This window comes from Aythya ferina (assembly GCF_964211825.1).
Source record: "Aythya ferina genome assembly, chromosome: 4".
NCBI lineage: Eukaryota > Metazoa > Chordata > Aves > Anseriformes > Anatidae > Aythya > Aythya ferina.
The window spans coordinates 65151474-65176399 of NC_140300.1; the positions used below are offsets into that span (position 1 = coordinate 65151474).

A 24926-nucleotide genomic window follows, 5' to 3' on the forward strand; every position below is an offset into this window, starting at 1 on the left:
ATATTCATATATATACACATACACATCTCATATTTCTCATACATGAGAGCAGGTTGTGTTAATATGGGCTTTAGGCTCCAAAATGCCTTTGTGAATTTGGGCTTCAGACATTAGGGAGAACCAAATGTTCATGGCTTGATGGAGTAAACCAGTCCCATGCATTCTTTATGGATTTTACTGAAAGAAATAAGTGAGCAAGTATGTGCTTATCAAGAACATTGCTAGGCTAATTTATTACAGCTTCATGAAACTAATTAAAGAGGAACAAGACAAGGATGAAAATGAGGTCACAATTAAGGCTGAAACAATAAATCACTGCATTCAGCAATGTAATATAGAAAAAACACTCACACACACACACACACAAACACACTGAGCTGAATTATGAGTCTGGCACCAGAAAGAACTAAATCTTTGTGTAAATTCTGTTCAGAAGAACATAACATAGATTAAGCTCTGTTTGAGCCAAAAAGTACAACTCATTTCCTTGTGGATTAGTGCATTGGGCTTTGCTGATGCATCATGAGCACAAGTCTCCGTAGGATCCAGGCACCAGGTCTGGTTTTAGCCCGTTGCTGGTTGGTGTTGCTTGGTGTAGCATCTCTCTGCCCAGTGTTCTTCCCATAATGAAGGAAACAACATGACTGCTCAGAGCTGCTCCCTTTTAACATGCTCTCCTTGAGCATCTCTGTGCTTACATGGTTTAAGTTGGTCCTTATTTCCCTCTTTCAGGTATGTACAAATATGAAAAGTTTATTATTTTTTCCTTTTCTTTTTTTTTTTTTTTTTTTTTTCCACCACACCCTTCAAACAAAGGCAATTGCCAAACCAAGCTAAACAGAAGTTTTAAGTAATAGTCTTTTTAATAGCCTACATTTACTGACAAGCTGGGATATGCACATGCTCAAGAATAAGAAATCGGACCTGCCAGGGTCTTTTCATTAAAGCAAAGGAGAAGATAGACATGCTTTATCTCTGGGGTTCCTTCCCCTGTGCTGTGATCAGATGGAGAAGCTCTGAACTAGGACAGTCCTAGGACAACTTCTCCAAACGAAACGAACCTTTCTTTTCTCTTTCTCTGAACAGCTTGCCTGAGGAAGGGAGAGACATGCAAATTCAGATGTTGACTGAGCTTTTGCCTTTGCATAGTTTCACATTTACCTGGCAGCCTCCAAATTTAGTCATATATGAACAGCTAATGAAATTGCAATGTTTTAATCCTGCCTTTTCTCCATCATGTGTAGAATTTACCTTTATTTCTGCTGTAAATTCTATTTACATTTTAAATAGGCAGTGAGAAGGTGGACAATGGAGCAAAGGAGCAGACCACAAAAATTAGAAGGAAATGAAAGAGAAAAGTGATCCTGCATGGTGTGGAAGAGCAGATTTTTTTACTATTCGGTGTACTGCCTGCTGCATAATAACAAACCAGGTCACCACTCTTGTGAAGCAAAATTGACTTTTCACATAGAACAACACATGGAGGGATGACTTCTGTGCTGAATGCAAAGGCTACCTTCAGAGAGCTTTCTCCAGCCTCCCCATACCACTTCCTGCTCTCCTCTAATCAAAAATTTATTGCACTACTTAGAAAAACAAATAAGCAACAACAACAAAACTCTTAAACAGTGTAGAAATAAAGATGTCTCTGTGGTACACATGATTGCTCCCTACTGTAGGCAAGGCAGAGACGTTACTTAAAGCACTGCAGCCCATGCTGTTATGGTGGAGTGTTGCACTGAATTCTGCTACATCCTTTTCTCTTCTATTTTTTTGGGCTCTGTTAAGGCTCCTCCAGCCCCTGGGGATGTGCCTCTTCCAGGCATGCATAGATCTGGCTTGACCAAGTAGAGTTGGCTTGGACCCTTCTGATTCAATTGTTTTCCTAGGCTTTGAGTCGACTTGCTAGGATTGCTCCAGCTCCATTGTGATCCTGGGAGCCTCCCATACAAACCTACTTCTGAATGTCCCCATGAAGAACTGATGGAGGAGCAGACTTCTTCCCTCCCTTTCACAGCTGGTATTTTTTGCTGAGGGGTGTCTGCATGTGTTTGCGTGTGGTGGCTGCCTCATCTCCTGAAATAGAATAATAAATGTGTCAGTCCATAGATGGAGACAAGCAGGGAATAGCCCTGCTGCCGTCTCTTTGTCCTATTTAATTAATGCTCACTGCATTAATTAAACTTCATGCAGGAAAAATAACGCGTTAACAGTACTAAAACAGCACTAATAGATGATCTGGCCAATTCCTTAAGTAGCAAAGTATAAATTTTAAGTGTTTCTCTTCATTAAGAGATCTTTAAGACTGCAATGCTGTAGATTGCTGTTCCAGGACATTTGAGATTATGCCCTAACAGCAGATTTCACACTGAAATGAGTGACAATTTAGTACTTACATGAACTTGCAACTTTAAATGGTTATGTACTACACATAGTGACTAGCTACTGCTCTTGCTTCATCATTCCCAGGCTGACACTATAATGGCAGGCTGTCATTTTCCCGGCTGTTGGCAGCAGGATAGAGTGCTTAGGAGTGTGCCTTTGTGGTGCTGACAGCTGTGAAGCACAGGAAAAAGGCTAAAAACAAACCACATTTGAACTGTAACCATGCTGTACCTAACAGAACTGGAAACTTGGTTTTCTTCAGCAATGTTTGCAGCTGACTCACCTTCAAATGTGATTTTTGTTCAGCCAGAAACCCAGCTATTTCCTGAATTTTAAGCTGAAATATCTACATGGTATCATAGAAGAGAATTAGTCTGACATCACTAAATTCCAAATCCAAGCACACCTTTAAAGATGTGAAATTGCCGGAGAAAATGCAAAACTTTTTCTAAAACATTTGCAGTTAATTGTCTCTTATTGTTGGAACATCTCAGACTTTTTTTCTAATGCTCTTGAGATTGAAATGGGGGAAAAAAAAAAAAAAAAGAAACAAATGAAAATGAAAGCTCCAAGGTTTGGTGCTTTAAGAAAAATGTCACTCTTGGGTGAAATTGCAAGTGTCAGCAAAACTGTCAAGGACTGGTGGAATCCATAACATCCATAATTAGTGTTGCATTAAGTGGATGCTGATCTCAGCTCCAGTCCTTAAAGTGAAAGTAACTCCTTTGATTTCAGTAGAGTTACTGAAGATAATATTAACTATAAATGAGATCATACTCATGGAGAAGCAGTAATATTTGTCACTTATATATCTTATTAGAATGAGAGAGATCTCTGAAATAACATTGCCCAGAAGAAAAACCATCCAGGCGTTTGTTCCCATTTATTCATCCTCTGCAGGCAAATGTACAAGCAAGACAGAAACAAAGACAGTGAATGAGCTGCAAGAAAGCATCAGAGCGTAATCTCAGGAATTTTTATCCTAGGGAATTCCCAAATAGAGGTACATCTTAAAGAGCTACGATTCTTGCAGTTCTTGCAGCTGGCATGATTTTTAAACTACTTCTCTTGCTCTGCTGGCCACTCATCTAATGTAGGCCAGGAGGGGGTTTGCTTTATTTGCAATGAAAGCACGCTGCCAATTTATCACCCCAGGGCCTTTCCAGTCAGGGCTGCTGGTGGTAGGAGGGCTCAGAGCTTCTAGTTCACTGCTCTAACCCCTCCACTGGGCTCAGCTGCCCTGGACTTTTGTCCAACAACTTTCCAAGGAGATCTCTGATAATTTGCATGGGGCTCATCTTGTCAGCTCATCAGCATTAAGCTAATCTCCACCATCAAACCCTTGCCCTGTGGGAATCACCCTGAAGATCACAGACATCAGGGAAAGTGATGTCTTCTTTTTTTCTTTTTTTTTTTTATTTTTTTTTCTAAAAAGAAAATTGACCTTTTCTAAGGGAAAATTTTGAGGCTTCTTTTTAAAACTGTATATAGAATAAGCCTTGGAGCTGGAAAAATGTTTCTCTTGCCTTTTTTTTTTTCTTTTTTCTTTTTTTTTTTTTTTTTTTTCTTTCACTGCAGATATTAAGACTGATTCAGTAGTGTCAGAATAGGGCCAGGGTCACTGAGTTGTTTGCAACACAAACTAAAATTTAAGGTAGTTGAATTTAATTTTTAATGTATGTGAGCAATGTTGTAATGAGACTCCCGTGTATGAAATGTCAGCGTGCAACATTAAAAGGTGAGAAAAACCCTGGTATACACACTTTTAGCATTCTTCTCTACCCAGACCTTTCAGGACATCAACTAGAAGAGTACCTTGTGTTCAGGTGTGGATCTCATCTTGAATGCTCAGATTTGGCAGCAGTAGGGCAATCAGGCTGAGTGTTTGCAGTTGAGTTAAATGCCAGTGTGGTGAGATTTTGGATGCTGAGGGTAGATAAATAGCACTTTGTTTCCACCTAAACATTGCAGTAGATGCCTAAATCCATTGCCCAGGGTAACTGTTAGCATCTTTTGCAGGGTTCATCTGTCCAGATCGAGATTTGTGGTACCATGGTATTTCTGTGCTGGCAGGAGCTGAGAGCACATCACAGTGCAGAGCAGTGGTGTGACATGTTTTCAGCACTTGCATTGTCACGCAGCATCTTCTTGTCTGAGGAGGACAGGTAATTCAGGTGACCTGATGCTCACCTCTAGCTGCAATTTTACTTTATGTATCTCACCTATGGCATCTTCTATTTATCTTCCTTACAGACGGAATAACCCTTGGAGCACATGGCACATACCCACCTCCCTAAGACCTCTTTGTGCTTATCGGGAACTCTCTTTCCCCTTGAGATCCCCACACAGCTGTTACACTGCTGTCTTGTGGTGTGAAAAGAGAAATCCTCCAGGAGGAGAAGCAAATCACCTGCTCACTTGCTTCTTTTCTGTATCATCTCCTGGAGGCTGAAGGCGTAGCAGGAAGGAGGGCAACTAGCTCTGCAGGCTGCTTACGAGTGCTGCCTGTTCTTGTGGCACGAGGCCAGCTGGGCTGCCCTTTGGTGGTGTGGGACTGCAAAATGGATCGGATGGCGTGTGGTCTCCATGCTCGAGTGCTCAGGGTGCTGGCTCCGAGGAGTGATGGAGCACTCTCTGAGACACGCGCTCTCCTCCCATTGATTCAGCAGGCTGTTCTCTTCTGTCTGCCTGAGCTTGCGGGCTTTTCGAGGCCAAGGCAGGATGAATGAACCTCTGGTAATTACTACAACATGAATTCAGGAGGATCCTATTGGTAGGGTTCATCAGCAACTCATTAATTAAACTGTTGCCATGGTGCCGGTTGCCCTGGTAGCATGAAATCCTTTCTCCTCCCTTTCCCCTCCTCCTCTGCAGTTCATGGGCTTCTCATTCATATTCTTGTGCTTAACATGAATGAAGCCAGAGAGCACAGGGCTAGGGGAAGAGCTACTAGAGGAGAGAAGATGCCTTTTCCCCCACTGTGACTACCCCCTCGTGGGCCTGAATAAGCACTCAGCTCTTCCTCTGTGTTTTTCTTTCCTTGGAAACACGAATTCTGCCTCATACACGTCCTGTCTTTTTTTTTTTTTTTCTCTCCTATGGTTGCTTACAGCTCAAATCCCAATTACCCTGAGCACCTGTGTTATTCTGGGTTCTTGGAATGAGTTCCTATGATTGACAGTGGTGCAAGTAAAGGGCTGGGCACTTTATCTGCAGCCTAATTGCAGAGGCTTGGCAGTTTTCTAGAGGTAAGCCTTTGCCTGTGTAGGTTTTCTCTGCCTGATTAAATCACAATATTTCCTCTGTCTCTGAAGCCAGAAAGGACCATTAACTCTTCCAGGCTGTCCACCTTTGTAGGACACAGCAGTGACTCCCCCCATGTCTTCTGCTTTGTGCCTGAAAGCTTCTGGCTGAGCTGTGATTTCCTTGCCAGAAGATGCCTCATCTTTGTATAAATGTTGATAATGATGGAGAACACTGCGCCCTGTGGCAACCTGTCCATCTAGGTGTCTAACCGCTCCTTGTTGCCAAGAATCAGACGCCCCCCCCCCCCCCCAACATGCACGGTAGGTCTTGTATGACATTACTTTTCTTTTTCACGTTTTTTTTTTTTTTCTTCTTCTTTTTTTTTTTTAATTATTATTATTTTTTTATTTTATTTATTCATTTTTTTTTTCCTGCGGGTGCTTTCTCACAGAATCTAGCAGCTCCCTTCTTCAGAGATGAAATCCCATCTCACCCCTGTGGATGTAGATGGATGGTTGATGATTTGCCCTCAGCCCGCCATTCTGGCCATGTCTAGCTGTAAATATTCGCAGAAGAAATGCGTCCATAGGAAGACACGGTTGTATTCATTTTGTAAGGGTGTTTTTCTGGTTCCAAGTGTTTGAAGTAATAATGATAGGGCTGTGTTTCAGCATCTAAGAGCAATGTTTTCATAGCACAAAGCTGAGAGGGTATGGTACGTATGAGTGTGAGGAAGTACAGCCAGCTGGGATGGTGTCAGAGGAACACACATGGTGAAAGAGTCAAACCTGATCTTGTCCTTATAGCTGCTGGGAGTGATCACTGGTGTGTGCTGTCCTTTGAGCTCTGTTCTGGGGAAAGACGCAGTTGTTATGGGCCAAAATCACACCTGTTGTGCAAGAACAACTAGGTATTTTGGACGACTAGGGCTCTGAGGTCCATCTTTCTCCCTGGCTCTGTTTTATTTAACAGTCTAGACATTGCATTAGAAGTAGGGATGAAATTTATCCCATGGGCTAGATTATTCCCTGTCTGCCTGCTACGAGGTGTCACCCAGCTTCGTCCAAAGTCTCTGGCAATGGCAATGCTTCGAAGGAGGGCAGTGGAGCAGGTGGGGCTAGGGTCTGAGCAAAAATGAAAATTCAAAGGTCCCTGATTTGGCCCTACCTAGAAATGTGAAAAAGTGCTAAGTCTGTAATATCAGCTCTGCTTTCTCCAGGCATTGTATGTTCTGCTTCGCTCCCTGCCCATTCAGATGAATGTAAAACCCTTGTGAAAGTGCCATGAAAGCTGGAAGCCCTGGCAGAGGACAGCACCTTCTTCCCTGGTAGCTCAGAGCCAGCACGTGTGACTGCACTGGTGTTACTGTGGAGCTTCTTGATCACAAATACACAGCCAAATAGAGACAGACCAACTGCCCGTTGCGGTCTGTTGCCAAAATAATTCCAGCCCATCTGAGGATAAAGCAAGAAGGATCCCACTTGTCTCATTGCCTCTAAATTACTATGTGAGTAAGAAATGCTTGTATCTGTGGGGAAGAGCTGCCTGTCCTAGAGATGAGAAACCTGGTACAGCCTGGCCTACCTCTTTGTGGGCTGTTACTTGGTTTCTCACTGTGGTTTTCCTTCCCCTCAAGTTTTCTGCACTAATTTTGTAATAACAGTTAGTGCTGGGTTTCATAAACAGACATGCAACATGCAATTAGAGTTTGCTTTGTGTGAAATAAAGTAGCTGTGAGTCATATCCAGACAAGTGAATTATCTGTGATTATTCAGCCAAGAAGGGAGACAGTGGTGTGCAGAGGAATGTGCTATGTATCCTTATTAACATTTTGCTATATACCATGGCAGGGCTGGATCCTTGGGATGCCTGCATACAAACACCAACACGACTGATTCCTCACAGGCCATACTCCTCTGCTACTAAGACTTGTGCATCATGGCATTAACATTGCTTGCTCTTTCTCTGTTCCTAAAAAGAATAAAAGGGGAGTTACCTGGTAGACACAAGCGTCTTTAGGAGTCTGAAGTTAAATGAAGCAAATCGTGTATGTGGGGAGGAGCATGTAGGAAAGAAGTCCCTTGAGGGAAGATAGCAAAAAATAGGTTTTCATCAGTGCCCTCGGTTGATGTGCCTGATGAATCTATTCCTTTTTGTCCTCTGGGAAGGAAAAGATGTCCCAGGAAGAGGCCTCGGGGTGCAGAAGGAACTGGGAAGCCTTTTGGGGTGAGAAGTTGCAAGCTCAGTGAACCAAGGTGTTTTATGCAGGGACATCACAGCACATTTCTTATTTATTGCCAGATAGAAAACATACAGGCTGTGACTCTGCAGTGAGGGAAGCATAGACACACAAGCCGTTTCCTGATGGCAGCTGGGGAGAGAGAGTGACAAGGTGTGGGCAGTGTGGGCAGGGAGCATGCAGGCTGCCTGCTTCACACAGTTGCATACTTGTGACAGGAGGGGTGATTTTGAAACCAAAATGTGCTTCTTCAAGGCCAGGGTCACTTACAGGGAGGGGGGAGATAGGAGTTGCTAAACAGCATCTTCCCAGTCCCCAGCGCATAGCTTCAGCTGCCCAAGGAAGCTTCTTTGCCATCCATTTCAGGAATCTGTTGACCCTTCCTCATCCAGTTGCAAACGCCTTCATCTATACAATGACAAGGAGAAATGCTTAATCCTCCACAATGAATCTAACAGCTGCTTCTCCCAGGAAATGAACTAAAGGTTGCAGCTTTGCTTGAGTGATTGTGAGTCAGGTATGAGTCATTCCTCCCTTGAAGGGCATATGGATGTGCTTTGCTGATAAACACACAAAGAGCACAGAGCCTGGGGTGAAAGGTTATCACAGGAAGAAGGAACTAAAACCAAAAAGAAACACAAATAAATAAATAAAAAAACAAAACAAAACAAAACAACACAAAAACTCCCCTCTGAGATCGTATCAGTATACTCCGAACTGTCTTCTGTTGACAGCACAGTGCGTTAGCTGGGGGTTTTAAAGACATTGCCTCTTCCCTCTGCACTTCCACTGCGCAGTAACTTGTAAAAGTGGACAGGAACTTTCTGTTTGAATGGTATTTGGATATTTCTACCTTACAGATAGTTTATATTGAATCTGGTCACTGCAAGATGCCTTGAGCCCAGGGAAGTGGCAGTTGTGGATAAAGGACATCTGCAGCTGTTTTTGCACGCTAGAGCCAGGTGGTCTGAGTATAGATTAACAAACCACTGAATGTGACAGCACAGAGTACTTGAAACCCCGGTAATTAATCTGTGTTTAAAAAAAAAAAAAAAAAGTCATTTGCAGGGGATAACTTTGTATTGGATGGCTTTCCAATTAGTAGTGAGCATAAATGAATGAAACCAGTACAGAAATTGTTGGCCAAAATTACCTAGCTTTGTGCTATGCCAATAAGAAGAAGGGTTTGCAATAGTTGTGTTGGGTGTAAAACTGGTTCCTGGAGCAGACTGCAACTGTTTTCAGATGATCCCGTTAGCTCAGTGATAATCCCTGATCCCACAGGACATCAGAGGCTGGAAAGCTGGCTGCAGCAGCAACAAATTAGCATTAATTGTGCTTCATCTGATGGAGCAAATCCTACCCGAGTGCATCCAGACACCAATTTTCATATGCAGCCATTCTGACCATTTTACTGTCAAGCTGTTTCTTAATGATGTACATTTATTTATGGCAAAGTGCCTATGAAAAGCAGTCTAGCATGCTACCTTAGGAGGCCAGTGGAGTGTGATCTGTAGGAACAGCTCAAATCTTTTACTAGGCTGACTGCAAGGAGAGGACAAATGTGCTTGTAAGCACACAAGTCCATTCCCAGGTTACGAATGGAAGCTGCTGCTTCCAGATAGAAGCAGCTCAGGACCAATTCCTCTGGGTTCAACTTAATCATGCTAATTATGCAAGCAATTAGAGGGATAAGAGTGAGTGACTCGAAGGATTGAAGAAATAGCTACCCTTTTTGGAAAAAAAAGAGTAACTTGTAATTAATGTGAATCCTTCTTAGAGCAATGGCTGTTGCTGGATAAATTACATGGTTTTGGTACTTCCTTAGGTCTGCAATAGAATCAGCAGACTTTAAAGGTAAGTCTTTTAAAGTAAATTAAAATCCACTTAATGTTTAATTACTTTTGTATCAGTGAGGTCATCTGTGAAAGAAAAAGGTATTTGATACCTGTGAAATAGAGGATGGAAGAAAGAGTGGAATGAGGTATTTCTGAAGGGAGCAAGACTTCAGCATGTCCTTCTGATGAAGAGGGCTTTAGTGACTGCAGCTTTCCCTGCCTGGGAGGGAAAAACATCGGTAGGCCAGGACCGGAGGCATAATGTGTTGGCCTGCTTTGCTTTCTCCTCCAAACTTTGCTGTCACGGAATGGCTTTGACAAAGCAGCAGCAAGGCATACTGGAAATCTTCCTCAGCAATAGAAGAGTCAAGTTGCATTCCAGTCAAAAAACAGCTTCCCAAGGCTGGTGACGTACTTCAAGATAGTGAATAAGTGACCCAACAACAAGATCTGCTTTTCCCTCTGGCAGGCTTCAGCACCTTGGGAGATGGCTCTGCTGAGTCATTCAGAAAGCAGTTTTCAAAATGTGGCTTCTTGGCTTGGATCTAGACAACTTCTTTGTGAATTTTGGCCCAGTTTCACTGATCAACGAAGGCAGGATAGGAAACCTGCCCTTCTCCTGCTGCACTGCTCTCACCTGGAAGCCAGCTCAGATCTCTTGGCAAAGGCATCCCCTGCTCCTTAGTGTCCAATTAATTCTGAAAAGTCCAACAATTGCTAAAAAAAAAAAAAAAAAAAAAGGGATCTGATTTTTGCAAGTCTCTCTAATGGGATCTTCATCTCCTGTGCTCTACAGTAGCAAGCCATGTAAGATAGTTAATAAATACAAACATGAAACAGAGATTGCTGGTTTAGGTCTTTTCCATTAAATATTTTGTTTTCAATATATGAAAGTTGGAGCACTGTGCAATGCAAATACAGCATCATGTTTTAAATATGAAAGGTCTGTCCTAGGATGGGCCCTAAGTTACCCGGCAAGACGTGACAGGTAAGAGGTGTCTCTGTGCTTGTCTGGTTATAGGGAGGCAAGGTGCTGGCAGCATAGCACCTTGCATGACCCTTTTTGTGCAGGTGAATTAGGAGTCCTATATCTAATTTCAAGCCAGAAGATATTCTAGTATCTGTTTTGCAGGTGCTAAGATTTTATTTTATTTTTTTTTGCTTGGGCATAGCTCAGGCAAAGCCACTGGGGATGTTAGAGCAGTGAAAGGACTGTCAGAGGACAGCCAAAGCAGGGCCACTTTTCCTCTGAGAGCTCACTTTGGAGCCAGGACTCTCAGTCTGTGTGAGACGTTTAGTACTGGCACCACTGCAATCTCCCCCGCAACCTGTGATGGGGAAAAAAACACCTGAGTGGGGGGAAAAAAAAAAGAGAATTTTATTTGCACAGCTCTGGGCAGGGCTTGCTCTGCCCTGTAGTAGAGATCTTTGCTGGAGGGAGCATCCAGTTCCTTGAGGTTGTCCCCATGAATTGCTATCACTTTGGCATGGTTGGTGAAGCAGAGAGGAAACAGGTGAGCCCCTGTGGGAGCTGTTGAGGTGGAAAGGGGAACACTACTACTGCTTCCCATCTGATCTGTAGTGGCAGAAGCAGGCTCTTGAGCCTCAGTATGAACCAATATGTGAAGCATTTCATTCATTGCCAGCTTCCCAGGAAGTCAATTGTTCTTCCTCCCTTTACATGCAGCCTTTACAACCAAGGGACTGGGGAGCAGATAGGAGTTGGGGCCTGGGCACCTGTTTCACAGGACATTGGGTCAGATCTGCGAGGCTGGCTACTGGCTCATCTCTGCTCCTGGCTGATGACAGCTGACAGCTGTGGAAGACAGAGTGAGAAAGGAGGAGACAGGCTTGATGTGAAAAAAAAAAAAAAAAAAGGAATTGGGACTGTAAAAACACACTGATGATGTTCTGCTAGTAGAATTCCAATTCCAAACCCACATGCGATGAATCGGTGTTTAGCAAACCCCACTTGCCAGGCCAAATTAGCAGCCTCATTTGTTGCTAGTAGCGGCTCTTTAAAACTCTTAAAGAGGGGCTCCTTTTAAAATGTGGCATAAATAGGATGTTTTTTCAACAGTAGCATTTCCTTGCTTGAGTGCTGCAGTAATTTTTTTACCCTTTGGTCTCCCACAGCTGGTATACCAAAAGAAAATGATAGCACGAAACCCAGCCAAGCTCCTTGGAAATGTAAATAGACCGGAAACACTGATGTCCTCTTAACACAGCATCAATCACTGCTGGGTGCTGGAAGTGGCAGCACATTCATTATGGTCTATGTAACCAACACAGGCAGCAGATGGAGCAGGTTTAAGACCTAACAGTGGAGTTTTGGAGGTATGCATGATTCTCTGCAGAAAATGGAGCACAGATGGAATCTGTCTTGACCTACTCACTCAGTAACTGCAAATTCCTTATGTTTTCAGAGCAGCTCTCTATTTATCAACAGGCTTTGTGATGAGGTTTGGACACCATGCATGTACTCCCTACTCATGCTGGTCTCTATCGACTGTTAGCTGAGTGTCCTGTGCATTTGCAGTGAAGTAGCAGACAGTAAACCAAGGCAGGCTGTTAACTTCCACTGTTTTTTTTTTTCAAGAAAAATTAACCCATTTCCCTTATTTAATCAGGCTGTTTCAAAAAATAGCAGGCTTTGGAGACACTTCTGTAGGTAAACGATTGCTTCTGGTGCTCAGCACCACATTCTTCAGCCACAAGAAAAGAATCAGATCAATCCACACTGGAAAATTCCTATACCACAGAGCTTTCTCCCAGAATATAGAGGAAACTTAGAAAGCGTGATGGGCAGTGCTAGGGCCTCTGTTTGAATGATGGTGGTGTGAGATGCTTTGACCTGGTGATGATGTGTAGGGTGGCTTTTAGCTATTGTATGTTCTGACCAATAAATACTGTCCCCACCAACGAAAGAGTAAGATGAACTCTGCTTCTAGCTGCAAGGCAAAGGGAGCAATTGTTTTAAAGAAAAAGCTGACAAACAGAAGGAATATAATAAATATTGTGCTGTACTGCTTGTTTCAGTTATGAGCTTTGCAGGGTGGTTCTTATTAGGAGACATTTGCAGATGTAATTTTTTGGGTGTGCCATCTTTGTCTGAAGGGAACAAGCAACAGTCACTCTGCAGTGGATGGACCTTTTTCAGAGGTCTCCCTCTTGAGGAGCTGTCTCTTACCACCTCCTCTTCCCCACTGACTATCACGGCAGCCTGTGAGAACACATAAAAGAAATGCCTGTGTTGTAGCTGTCTAAAGGAATGCAAGATAAATCCCACTTGCAGAGTCCTGATGGGACCTTGTCATGCATCCAAGCCTGGTGGGGTTCATGGGTCTTCAGCTCTAACTAAATGAGAACAAAACGAGCCACTTCTTTCATTTCTCCTTGTGTACTCGGACTTCAGTGAGGTCTCTGGTGGACGTGGACCAGAAAGACATGATCAATAGAGGCCATTAACTCAATCAACACATTGATTCATACATCAGCAAATCTCTCTCTTTTTTTTTTTTTTTTTTTTTTTTTTTTTTCTCCAGTAGTGCATCACCAGTCTATATGGACCTTTGGGCAGAACATCTTTCTTCATTCTTCTTGAGTCCTGATTGTTATGTCTGTGTGGGCAGCTCTGGTAAGTATTTCCCAGGAGACACCAAGATCTTTAATTCTGGGTTTCTCTTGTCCATGTCTACATGGCACATGCCTGACTGCATTTCTCTGTTGATCAGTGATGTAATATGTGATCCTAATGGACACAGGAGGCCAGAAGACTGTGTTGAAGGTTATATTACGGCTGTAGTCGTACCAGCAACACTGTTTTCAGAGCTTGTTTTGCTGAACAACTCTAGGGATGAAGTTCAGCCTATACTCAGAGGAATTTAACACATTGTTATATTATCCTGACTGCCTCATGTAGGAACATGCCAATTCTTTGATGGCCTTGTGGGATGTTTGTTTCTCGGCCAATTGCTATGGGAAAGGACTTGCTTTTTCCAAGTACACCAGGTGGTTATGCGAGTCATTGCTTTTCAGGTTACTGTCTTTTCCATGCAAAGGGGTATGCGATACAGCTGCCCAGAGGAACTGCCAAGGAGTCACTGTCACTGAGGGTTCTTACATGGTAGAATTGATTAATAGCTGTGCTGGCAGTAAAACAACTGAAGAATCAATCCAGCCTGTGTACCCACAGCGTAGAGTAGTGAAAGACATCTTGCCAGTGTAGGAGGATATTCACGCCACCTTTGTCTTTTAAGATACGTATCCCACCCAGGAAGGGTGGTTAGGAGCTGTTATCTGTCCTTTTCTTCTTTTACAGAGCTGAGGGGTCTCTAACTTAGGGAATAGTTTGACAAGTCTTGCCACCAGAAACGTTATTGGCTTCTTTTCCCCTGAGAATGTCCTCCTCTTCCTCTCTATCTCCCTTCAAATCACTGTAGTCTGGGAAACTGATTCCACTTAAAATTAACCTTTTTTCCTCCCCTGCTATTTCACTTCCCTGAACCTGCTCTTTGAATGATCACACACATATCAGGGTAGGTGCAATGAAAATGGTCATCAGAACTAGGTGGCAGAGCAGTGGCCTCAGTTCCCCCCAAAAAACAAGAGTTGAGCTAGGCCATAAAACCCCAAATGTTACAAGATGAGACAGGTTAGAAAGGATGGAGACAAGGAGACCCTTGCCCCCAAAATGAAGAAGGATGATAGGAAAAAGAAGGGCATGCCTGCAGTATTCAGTGTTGGGTGGAAGTGCAAAAGGATCTTCAGCCAAGTACGTAGTCAAGGATGGCAGTTGCTCTACACCAGCATGTGGCATCACATTAACAGCAGGCTGATGTGAGCCCTGTGGGGTTCTGGCATGTCTTATGCAGCTTTACAACTTTCCTACCATCACCAGCATGCACACATGGGGTGAATGCTTCTTGTGCAAGGATAAATAACCTCCACCCCAACTAAGAAACAATCTCAGTTGAAATTTAGACGAGGTGAGAGCATTCCCCACTTTGTGTTGTGCAAGATGGTCCCCAGGGAGACATGCCTTCAGTGTCCATCCTATGGCTCCTGTGTGTGGGAATCTGGCTGCACTGGCAGGCATCCAACAGCACTGGGGAGGCTGTTTACTTCCATCCGGCCTAGTTTCTGTGCAAAATCCAGTGACAATTTAGGAAAAAACAAGACATCCTTTATGATAGATAATGTAATTCCATGAGCACAGTGTAGGAGGGAAGTTAACAGCTGTGTTCAGGACTCCATACCTGCAATTGAGTTAGTAGGACAAAGGGTGACACCACCACCACCAAGGGAAACAGACACGTCTTTATGGATTTTCCTGTCACACGGACTAATCCATCCTACCTTGGATGTAGATACAATTAGTTACAGAGGATGTAAAACAAGCAGCACTATTCAGTTTCTGTCCAGAGTGGAAAATATACCCTCTAAACTTCACCTTTCCACGCAGTGTTGCAGTCAAGGCTATTGTATTTGTTATTATTATTTTCCTCCTGGTTGTTAGAAGACATGATTTCATTGTTGTTATATTTAATCTGCTAGTTCTGAAGCTTTAGGATGCTACCTGCCGACCCTCTATTTCAATTCAAATCATACATTTTTCCTGGTATCATTCATATCACAGCAAGAAGCCTGCTTCTGAGAACAACAATGGTGTATTATGCATACTTTGACTTCTTGGCTGATGCGAGATAAAAAAGAGGGGAAGGTGAATCATCTTCTCTGAAGCACTGATGAATACACACGAGGCTTTCAGATCACAGCTCTGTGTGGTACGATGAGTGAGCAGGGAAAGGGAAATAATAAGAGATTCAGGCAAATCAAGAAAAGCAAAGTGACTGTATATGCTGGTAAAAGGGTGTCTTTTTCCACTCTCTTGCTGGACTGTCCTGGTAGTACTGGAGCATTGTCATAGTGTTTTTTTCTTTTTTTTTTTTTCCTTTCTTTTTTTTTTTTTCTTTATTTTTCTTTATTATTATTTTTTTTTTATCCTGTCTCATAGTGGATTCAGTGAAAAAAGGGGATTGGTGTGATGCAAAGACGGAGGCCCTTGTCTAACCAAGCAGTCACTCACTGAGGTTGTGCTCACTGCACAACAAAATGGGTGAATGCATGGAGAGGATCAAGAAAGAACTTTGAGAAAAGAGTTCCTGAATATACCACAGCATTTACAGCTTGGGGGACAGCTTGAAATATCAGTTTCATATTGTTATTTTAAAATACATAAGAATTTTCTTTCCTTAAATGTTAAAGAAACGGGGAAGATCCTCTTTTATTTATTTATTTTTTTCTTTATCCACTCTTTACTTTGCTTCTCTCACCTCAAACCTCAGGGAAATGTGCTTGGAGACTTCTACTAAGACCAAAAAACTGAGAGGGTGGAAAACTCTCTATTTCTTTATTTTCCTTCATTTGTAGGGCCCATAAAGACAAAAGAAGGTAGTGCTTCAATTTATTTATTTATTTATTTATTTTTAATGTTGCTGTCCTGCAAGACATTTTCTTCAAGCCTGAGAGAAAGCTTATTTGAAATTTTATGGAGGAAATAGAGCATTCAGAAAACAAAGCTACACTTCTCTGAGTGCCAGACCATATGTCTGAGGCAAGAATCCTGAAAGACATGAGGAACTTCTTTAGCACTAATATGGTGCCAAATCTGCCCATTTTAGTGAGAAATCCAGAAACTGACATGAGCATGGTGTCTCCATGTGCTGTCAGGGTGAGACAATACATGCCAGAAAGTTTCTTCAGCTAACAGGGGCATGTCCAATGAAAAACAGACATTGAAAAATGATGATAGGAAATAAAGTCTGCATGCTATATAATCATGTGGGTAGTGAACCACTGCCATGAGAAGAGAGGGAGACATCTTTCTGGTCTAATTTGTCTCATCTCAGCTTCCTCAGATTTTTATTACACAGTATGAAGCAGGTTATTTTTAGGGAGAGAGGGAATGGCCAATGACTTTATATGACACCAGATTTCACTGCATGGCTGTTGAAGCACTTGCTGTGGAAGAAATGTAACAGGTCCTCAGCCAAGTGGAGACTAAACTATTTGTTTATGCGTACATAAATAAAACATTGTGAAAGCACTGGATGCACCAGAATAAATTCTTCTGTCATTTGCAGCACTGTAAAGACAATGGACGTGAGTGATCTTCCTCCCGACATAAAAAGTGCGGAAGAAGGTGTGAAGCTCTTACCCTCGCCATTGAAACAAGTCCCAGAAGAACTGATCTCATTTTATTTGGAACAGCTGCTATCTGCCCGTGCTGTGTGGAGAGACATATTTCGGCTGAGTCACCAAGGCCCACCACACCCTGCTCTCGAGCACTTGCTCTCCATAGCGATTTAATAACTCACATTTACTGCAGAACTGTTATTCATATCTCATTAGATTTTGTGGGAGCTTCAGCAGTAAGCAATGTACATTGTCATGGTTCACAAAGCTGTTGTGATACTTGCCAACCAAGAGGAAATTGCATTTTCCCCTGCTGTAAAGCAGCTACGGAGATGGAAGCTATGAAATTAGTCAGCCTCAACACGCATTAATCAAGGAAGGGAAGCTGAAGATGCCCTTGGAGAAAGATGGGCTGAGGGGCTGGGCCTAGATACTGGGCCTGTCTTGAGTATGAGCAGTAGGCAAGAGACTAAGTGGGCAGTCTGGAGAGACTATGTTGTCATGAGAGCAGATGAAACCAGGAGAATGATGAGGACAGCACCATTAGGAGCAGCAGGAGAGGGAAATTTGGAAATAGCAGGTCTAACAGAGGCTGTCCTGAGCCACCTGGGATTTCAGACTTTGTCTTGTGCTCTGTGGGACAGGTAGAATATGAGTGCTGGAAGGGACACATCTGGCTCTGCATATTCACTGCTCCAACTTTGTCCCTGTAAATGTGGCAGGTGACTGGTCTGCATGGCTTGTGCTCCCTGTAAGAGTGGGTCTGCAGGTGCCAGGCTGCAGGCAAACCTCCTTTGCACAGAAAGATGCTACATCCTCCTTCTGTGCAAGTAATGTTGTGCTTTCTTATGGGGTAGCTCTGACACCAAGACACAGAGACTTTCTACATCTGTCATCGTGCTGGAAGAAAGAAGAACCAGGAGAGAAAAGCTTGTGTATTCTTCCTCTAGGAAAAGGCTAGACTGGCCTGAGGTTTAGTACTGCTGTGTTTGGAAGAAGAGGCACACAAAGGAATCACAAGCCAGCATGTGGACTGCCAGGAGCACTGGACTACAAGCGTGGCAAGAAATAAGTTATTTCCTGTAACTTTCCTGTAAAACAAACAAACAAAACAAAATCACACCACCACCACCAATAAATAAATAAATCAAACAAAACAAAACACCACAACAATAAAAAAACAGCTTCATCCTTTTCAGCTTTTTTTGTTCAATTTGTTATTCAGCCCTTACCCCCTAATCCTCACTCCACCTTATAGTTAGAGTTGTGATATTTCTTCTCCTGTGTATTAAGATCCCTGTGTGGAAGATGATTGTCTCTGGTGCTGAATACAGCTTCTGGGGGTTGATACAAGACTGATTCCATTCACGAAACTTGAAGTGACTTTGCTCTAGCAATATGAAATGGGAGTACAGCTCACCTTGCAGATGGTTGCCTAAAATATTAAACAGTGATTCACCATTACTCACTGTCTCATCAGCTCATAAATTTAAAATAACTCGCCTTTCCTTTCTTTTTATTTAAGGAAAAATAAAAGAAGTAAAGGTGTATTATGCATAACTCTGCAAAATTGATCCTACAGAAAGGACTGCTTAATAAACTTTTTACTGACTTCTGCCTCTTGACATTAGTTGAGAACTGAAGCAGTGGGAGGGGAAAGATTTAAACACGTTTATCTATTTATAGAGAAAATAAGGATGGTGACATCTCTGACAAAATAAGGGAGTGGAAATGTCCAGTGGAATTGTCCATTATACTACTTTGGAGGATAAAAATAACAGCTGGACACTGTGATCATAGGCAAAAGAAAATAAGGAAGTGCTGTTTCTTCTTCTTCTTCTTTTTTTTTTTTTTTCTTTTTTTTTTTCTTTTTTTTTCCTCAGGGGTCCCTATTAGCTATCATTACACATTGCCCAGGTAACAATTCATAACTACTAGAATACTCACAGACTTCTGCCTGTAAGCCAAGCAGGTTCTTTTTTCCTACAGCAAGCCTCTTTCCCCTAGGGTGGACACTACTTACTACCTCTCTGGGCAACATGAGAGCTCCAGCCCATAGGCACTAGTCCCACAGGTTTCCTTCCCCTTTTCTTTTCCTTTGAATGTTCAGGATTCTGCTTGCAAGCCCTGTTTCTTAGGTAGGCTGGGCTCTAAGTGGGAAAGCAGGGGTGACTCAGGATGCACAGTCTTGGTCCCTTCTTTCTTCTTATATTGATTTAACTAACTCTGAAGGCTTGTCCTCCTTAGGGAAATGGTGAATTTGATCCAAAAACTCTGGAGAGACAAAGCCAAAAGGAAAGAGAGTCCCCAGCTTGTGCCCACTTTAGTGTCTTCATGATGCTGGTTCCTGTCTCGTGTAGGAATGAAGCCAGAGCTCATTCGGAGAACACGCTCTGGTCCACTAGGCTTCTCATGAGTAAAGAAATTATGCCACTATGTAGTTGTCTTCGTCACATTATGTTTCAGTTGCTGTCTTGTGGCTTGCCAGTAAATCAAGTCTTTAATGATAGAGTCTCAACTTCGACTGCTATATCATCATACCAGCAAGCTCATTCTTCAGCAGGGGGTGGGCTTGTCAGGTGCCTTGGCAAAGGAGGGAGGAAACTGGTCCCCTGGAAGCCCTGTGAGCAGGATTTGACTCACACTGCAGAGTCTTCGTTGTGCAGCCTGGGCCTCACAAATAAACATGATGTGTAGGCATTGAAGAGCTAGAAAAACACCACAGTGCCAAAGCTCAGACTCTCCAGGGCCTCTTTTCTAGCTTTGCAGCTGGCTGTGGTCTTTAATATCACTTGTCTCTACCCCTAGCTCCTCTCTGCAACCATTACTGTGCTGTGTCGGGCTTGTTTGGGTGAGTAAGCACTGCCATAAATTTCCAGAGGAGCTGTCATGCTGTTGTGCTCACATTAGCTGAATCTTTCCTGTGGTGCCTCTCACTGGTTGAGGTGCTGGTGACTTGCAAGGTGCCTAAGCTTGTCACAATCACACAGCCAAGGATTTTAGGCACAGAACATCAGGGGCAGAAGAAGGCAGGCAGTGGTAGCACAAAGCTGCCTACTTCTGCCTTGCCCCTGGTTCTTGCTACCTGTAATTTGCCATGGATACAAATTTGAGAACCACTGTAGACGTTGCCTGAGGGAAAACTGCCTGGAGAGTGGTGTATTTGTATTTGGGTGGTTGATGCTGAGTATGGCAGGAAAGGCAGATGGTCCTTCCCTTCTTTGTGCTCTCACCTCTGCCCTTAGACACTGTGGCAGCGCCAGAACAGCCTTTTATTTTGGTGACTTGGCCTCTGTTGTCCTGATGAAGATTGAGTCCTGTTTGATTCTTTCTGTCCCTTCAGGGTTCCTGTGAAGATTTCCTGCTTTGTCCCATTAAGGGGGCCAAAATGCTTAAGGATATGGCTGTTTCCCAGACAACTACACTCAACGATTTCATCAATTAATCAAGAGGAAACTAAGGAAGAGAATGAGAAGCAGATGCTCTGAACAGGACAGGGCTATGAATGATTGATGCCATTTAAGAGACAGGGAGGATTTACTCCAAGAGAGACCCCAGCCTGGGGCTGAAGTGATTTCCTGTGTGAGAGCTGGTTACTGCAAAATGATGGCAGGGAGCCAGGAACGGCTCCCAAATGGATGTCCAGTCCAGCCTTTAGAAAATCACAAGGCATGTTGCAAAAGTATAACCAGGTTGACTAACAAGGGCACAGAAAGACTCAAGGAGAGGTGGAGCAGGATTAATATGCTGGTTTGCCCTACCACATGTGGCAGTTCTCCCATTGAACCAAAGAAAAATAGATTTCTGATGCTCCCCAGCCAAAGTTAAGGGTAGGTGTGATCTTTTCAAGATGTTCATTTCCTTCTGCATTTATGTCATGACTCTTCATATGCCTATATGTTGCAGTCCAAGCAGATACATCAAAAAACCAGTATTGCTTTAAAGTACTGTCTGCATGTGCAACCCAGCAAAGGGAGAGACTAGAATTCTTCTGCAGATTCATAGTCAAATTAAAGGCTATAGAGATATTAAAGTATATCAGTGCTTTGTTCATCATTGAATCATTTGGGTTGGAAATGACCTTCATCAAGTCCAACCATCAACCTGACCTTCTGAGTCCCATAACTAAACCATGTCCCTTAGTGCCACATCCACACATCTCTTAAATACCTTCAGGGACTCCACCACTTCCCTTGCAGCCTGTTCCAATGCTTGACCACCATCTCTGTGAAGAAATTCTTCCTAATATCCGATCTAAACCTCCCCTGGCACAATGTAAAGAAGAGGAAATCAAGTAAAGATTCTCCAGGTGTTAGCATTTTCTCACAACTCAATTAGAATAAAAATGAAAAAATCCTGCAGAATCTCTCCAGACAGCAAAGTCAAAACTGTCTTGGCTTGATAGAAGTTTGTTTTAGTAACTTTGAACCCATTTTTTTTCCTTTGCTTTTAAAACAATTTTGTATTTCAGTTTTTTTTTTTTTTTTTTTCTTCATGGATTTTTTCTTTATAACTTTTTATTTCTTCCATTTCCCTTCACATTTAATAATCCACCTTTTGTCTCTGGTAGGTGCAATTAACTGGAAGACAGCGGTATAAGAATCCTTTTATATATATATATATATATATATATATATTTTTTTTTTTTTCTGTATGTATTCAAATGAAACTGTATTCTTCCCTTGGCACTTTTATTTAAGTGAGTGCTGCAACAGTTTATTTATAAATCAGCAAGGGAAAAAAAATCTCTCACTGTAATAATTAGTTTCTTTTACCTTGATAATATATTCTTCCTGGGTATGACTATCTGATGTAATTTTTCTGTAGCTCCTTGTAATGAACATTGAGGTAATACATTTCATGTCTGGAGTGCATCTTTTGGTTAGAACAAACCTCAGGTGCCTGTTTGTAAAAGCAAATGAAAAGATTCTCTCAATAGCAAAGCTGAAATGGGTATTAATTGCATTAGAAAAATCAGTAAGTAAAAGAACAAGATTCAGACAAAGTGTTCATAAGGAGAAAAGCTAATCAGAACTGTCAGAGCCAGATGACATCTGTCGTCTTTACTGGGATGGATTTGCTGGCTGAATGATATCAGCCACTCTTCCTTTCTGGCTTCTTCCTTTCTGAAGTACTCAAAAAACATCGAATGCACTTTCCAGCTTCCGTTATGGGTACCTGAAATATAAGACGTTTCAGTCTCAGCTTTCTTACAGTTAATTCATTTTAGGCATTTCCTTTCTTAAGGAGTGGGAAATGGTATTTCGCACCAAACAAATTGGATTTAACAGCCTTTCCAAAACAAAGGAAGACCTGTTGGTCCTTCCAGATGCAATTTTCCCTTGAACTTGCTCAGAAGACACATAAGTGATTATTCCAGGTTTCTAGGATTAGCAGGGAACGCATACTTCTCCATCTGTTGTGTCAAGGTGGTGGTCCATGATGGTTGAACATTGCAGGTGTCTCAAGTCCCACGAATTCCCACCTCTGCTGCAGCTGTACAAAGAAACATTTTTCCTAGTTGCAAAATTATCATTGTCCCTTTTGCAGGAAATAAAATGTTTCTGTATTTATTTGTTTGTTTGTTTGTTTGTTTGTTTATTTATTTTGGGCCTAATATGAAAAACTCATGAGAAACCAGTAGCTGGAGCAATGGAAATGGGCCCAAAGTCTGCAATTCTGTGCTAAGAAGAAAAAAAAAAAAAAAAAAGAAGAAGAATCTAAGCACTCAATTTACCCATCCCAAAGCAAATGTAAACTGGAGTCCCCCAGGGATGAGAATGAAACAGGGTCCAAGTGCCTTCCTTGGAGGAACACTGCATGGAGGGACACTGCAGAAAATTGGCGTGCGTACTTTTGCTCTGTGATGCTTAACATGATTAGATTGTCAGAGGAAACTCTTGTCATCTCAGCATAAATCTGAAGCACCTCCCAGCCAGCAGTGGACTCGCTTGGATTAATCCTGGTATAATCAAGGTCAGAAATAGATCAGAGGAATGTGTCTGTGAACACACAGGTACCTACCATTCGTATGACTAGAAATACTTCCAGAAGGCTGCCAAATTGCTGAATTAAATAAACCTCAAGATATCTTTGATTTCCCAATAAAAGTGATGTGATGTCTCTTATTTTATTATTTTATTTTATTTTATTTTATTTTAATTAATTTATTTATTTTATTTTATTTATTTATTTTTCTTTACTATGTGTTCCTTAAAAATATGGATCCGGTTGTTGTTGTCAGACACTAAATGGCTTTTTAATTTTTTTAATCACAGGGCCTTGCCCTTGAGGTATGCTAGGTGGTACTTGTGAAAAGCCAGGAAGAGCAAGGCTGAGGGAGTGATTACAGAGGATGCATTTTGAACACTTGGGTGTGCACTGTCACCTGGGGAAGCCTTTTGCTGTGGTTCTGCACAGTGCTGATGAGCTGGGTAGCAGTGTTTCTTCCCCCTGAAAGAGTGGTAGTAGCCCAGGTGCAGAAAGGTGCACAGAGATTTCTTTGACACTTTAATTTAAAGGACCTTGTCTGCAGGATTAAGCTAAAAGCAAAGCATTATTCACTCATGCAACAATGTCCTTGGTGTCTGCATGGCTCAGGCTTTACCTTTTGTGGAAAGCTGCAGCTCAGGTGAGTTGCCTTTTTGCAGGAAGAGGTGAGGCAAATGTTGCTTTAAAAAAAATTCTGACATCTTCAGGACTGCTCCTGTTTTTAAGCAGAATCTGACAATTGGTAGAAGGAAGTCAGCCCAGGGGCTGGCTTTCCTAGCTCTAGCTAGAGGTTGCATTGACCAAAGCTTTATTTTTTGTAGTCAAAACCTCCTGCTGTAAATACATCAAGTTAGTCTGAAAGCAAGGAACTCCTCTGCTTAGCTCAGGTTCCAGTTGCCCCTGTGTTTTGGTAGAAAGAGCATCTTGATTTTAAATGATTCAGGAAGAGTAAGGAACAGGAGGAACTGAAGCACTGCTGGTGGTCATGGACACACAATTGGTCTTGGAACTGCTGTCACTAGTTCGGAGGAGCAATTTTCCCCTGACTCATGCTGAAAGGGAGTGACAGCTGGGGCAGATACTTCACCAGTCATGGTCTACATTTTTTCCTTTCCAGGCACTGGTGGGCAGAGAGGTGGGCTAAGCCTGTTTCGCTGCCTGACACCAGTTTGAGTAGGCAGTTATCTGCTAGTATGATTATGCTTCAGGGACAGAAAAGGGAAATCCCTGTTCTCTGGTACTTAGGTCCTGGTAATGAAGGTCTGCTGCTGTCTTCTTGGGAAATGTGCCTGTTTATATTTTGCAAGCTTTCTCTTCTTTTCCATGGAGAATCCTCTCATTCAGCTGTGCCTTCAGCAAGTAGAAAAGTAGAGTGATTTTGTCTGCGTAGGAGATACTTGTTAGGTGGGCAATTGGTGCTTACAAGAGTGGGACCGGCTTAGGAAGGCAGTTAAATATCAGTGCTTTTCAGCTTGGCTTTCCTAGTTAGATCTGCTCCACATTGTGAGCTCAGTTGTGAGACAATCCCCATCCTGGCTGTGGTTCTGACTGCCCCATCCTGCAGCAGTGCTTAGCCATGGTTCACGTGAAACAACAGAGCAGGGAGCTCTCCCAGGATGTATTGAAAGAGTAGAGAGTTTAGTTATATGGATATAAGCTCTACTGTGCTGCTTGCCCTCTAGGCCTGACAGTGAGCCTTTGCACAGGCTATCCAGCAGCCTGGATAAAGCTCCTGAGACTTCAGCCCACTGTTGGGACCTGTTGGAGATGAGATGCCTTTGAGTCACACCGCAGAGTCAGCACAGCATCACCTCCTCCATCACGAGAGCACAAGCGACATTTCCAGCACGCTGAAGGTTTTGTGGAGGGATCTCTTTCAGCTGGCAAGTGGAGAGTTGTGAGTGCTAGTGAGAAGGGTCCCTCCCATGTGCTGTCCTCCAGCAGCCCACCTTGGTGTTTGAGTCAGAATGACTTTTCTCTTTTTCTTTCTGAGTCACTGCCACAGCCTATTTCTGGTGTCTGCTTTAGAA

The 24926-nt window shown here is 42.7% G+C and overlaps 2 long non-coding RNA genes across 3 annotated transcripts; both read left to right on the plus strand.

Moving 5' to 3' along the window:
• Positions 1–4352: 4352 nt before the first annotated feature.
• LOC311436042 lies at positions 4353–7380 on the plus strand. Its single transcript, XR_014692573.1, has 4 exons — positions 4353–4550; positions 4639–5121; positions 5498–5633; positions 6851–7380. It is a non-coding gene; the product is annotated as an uncharacterized lncRNA (long non-coding RNA).
• Positions 7381–9714: 2334 nt separating this feature from the next.
• LOC311436043 lies at positions 9715–20372 on the plus strand. Of its 2 annotated transcripts, XR_014692574.1 has the most exons (4): positions 9715–9727; positions 11845–12045; positions 13254–13345; positions 20249–20372. It is a non-coding gene; the product is annotated as an uncharacterized lncRNA (long non-coding RNA). The 2 variants fall into 2 exon arrangements; XR_014692575.1 differs by lacking the exon at positions 9715–9727 and having other exon boundaries at positions 11823–12045.
• Positions 20373–24926: the final 4554 nt, after the last annotated feature.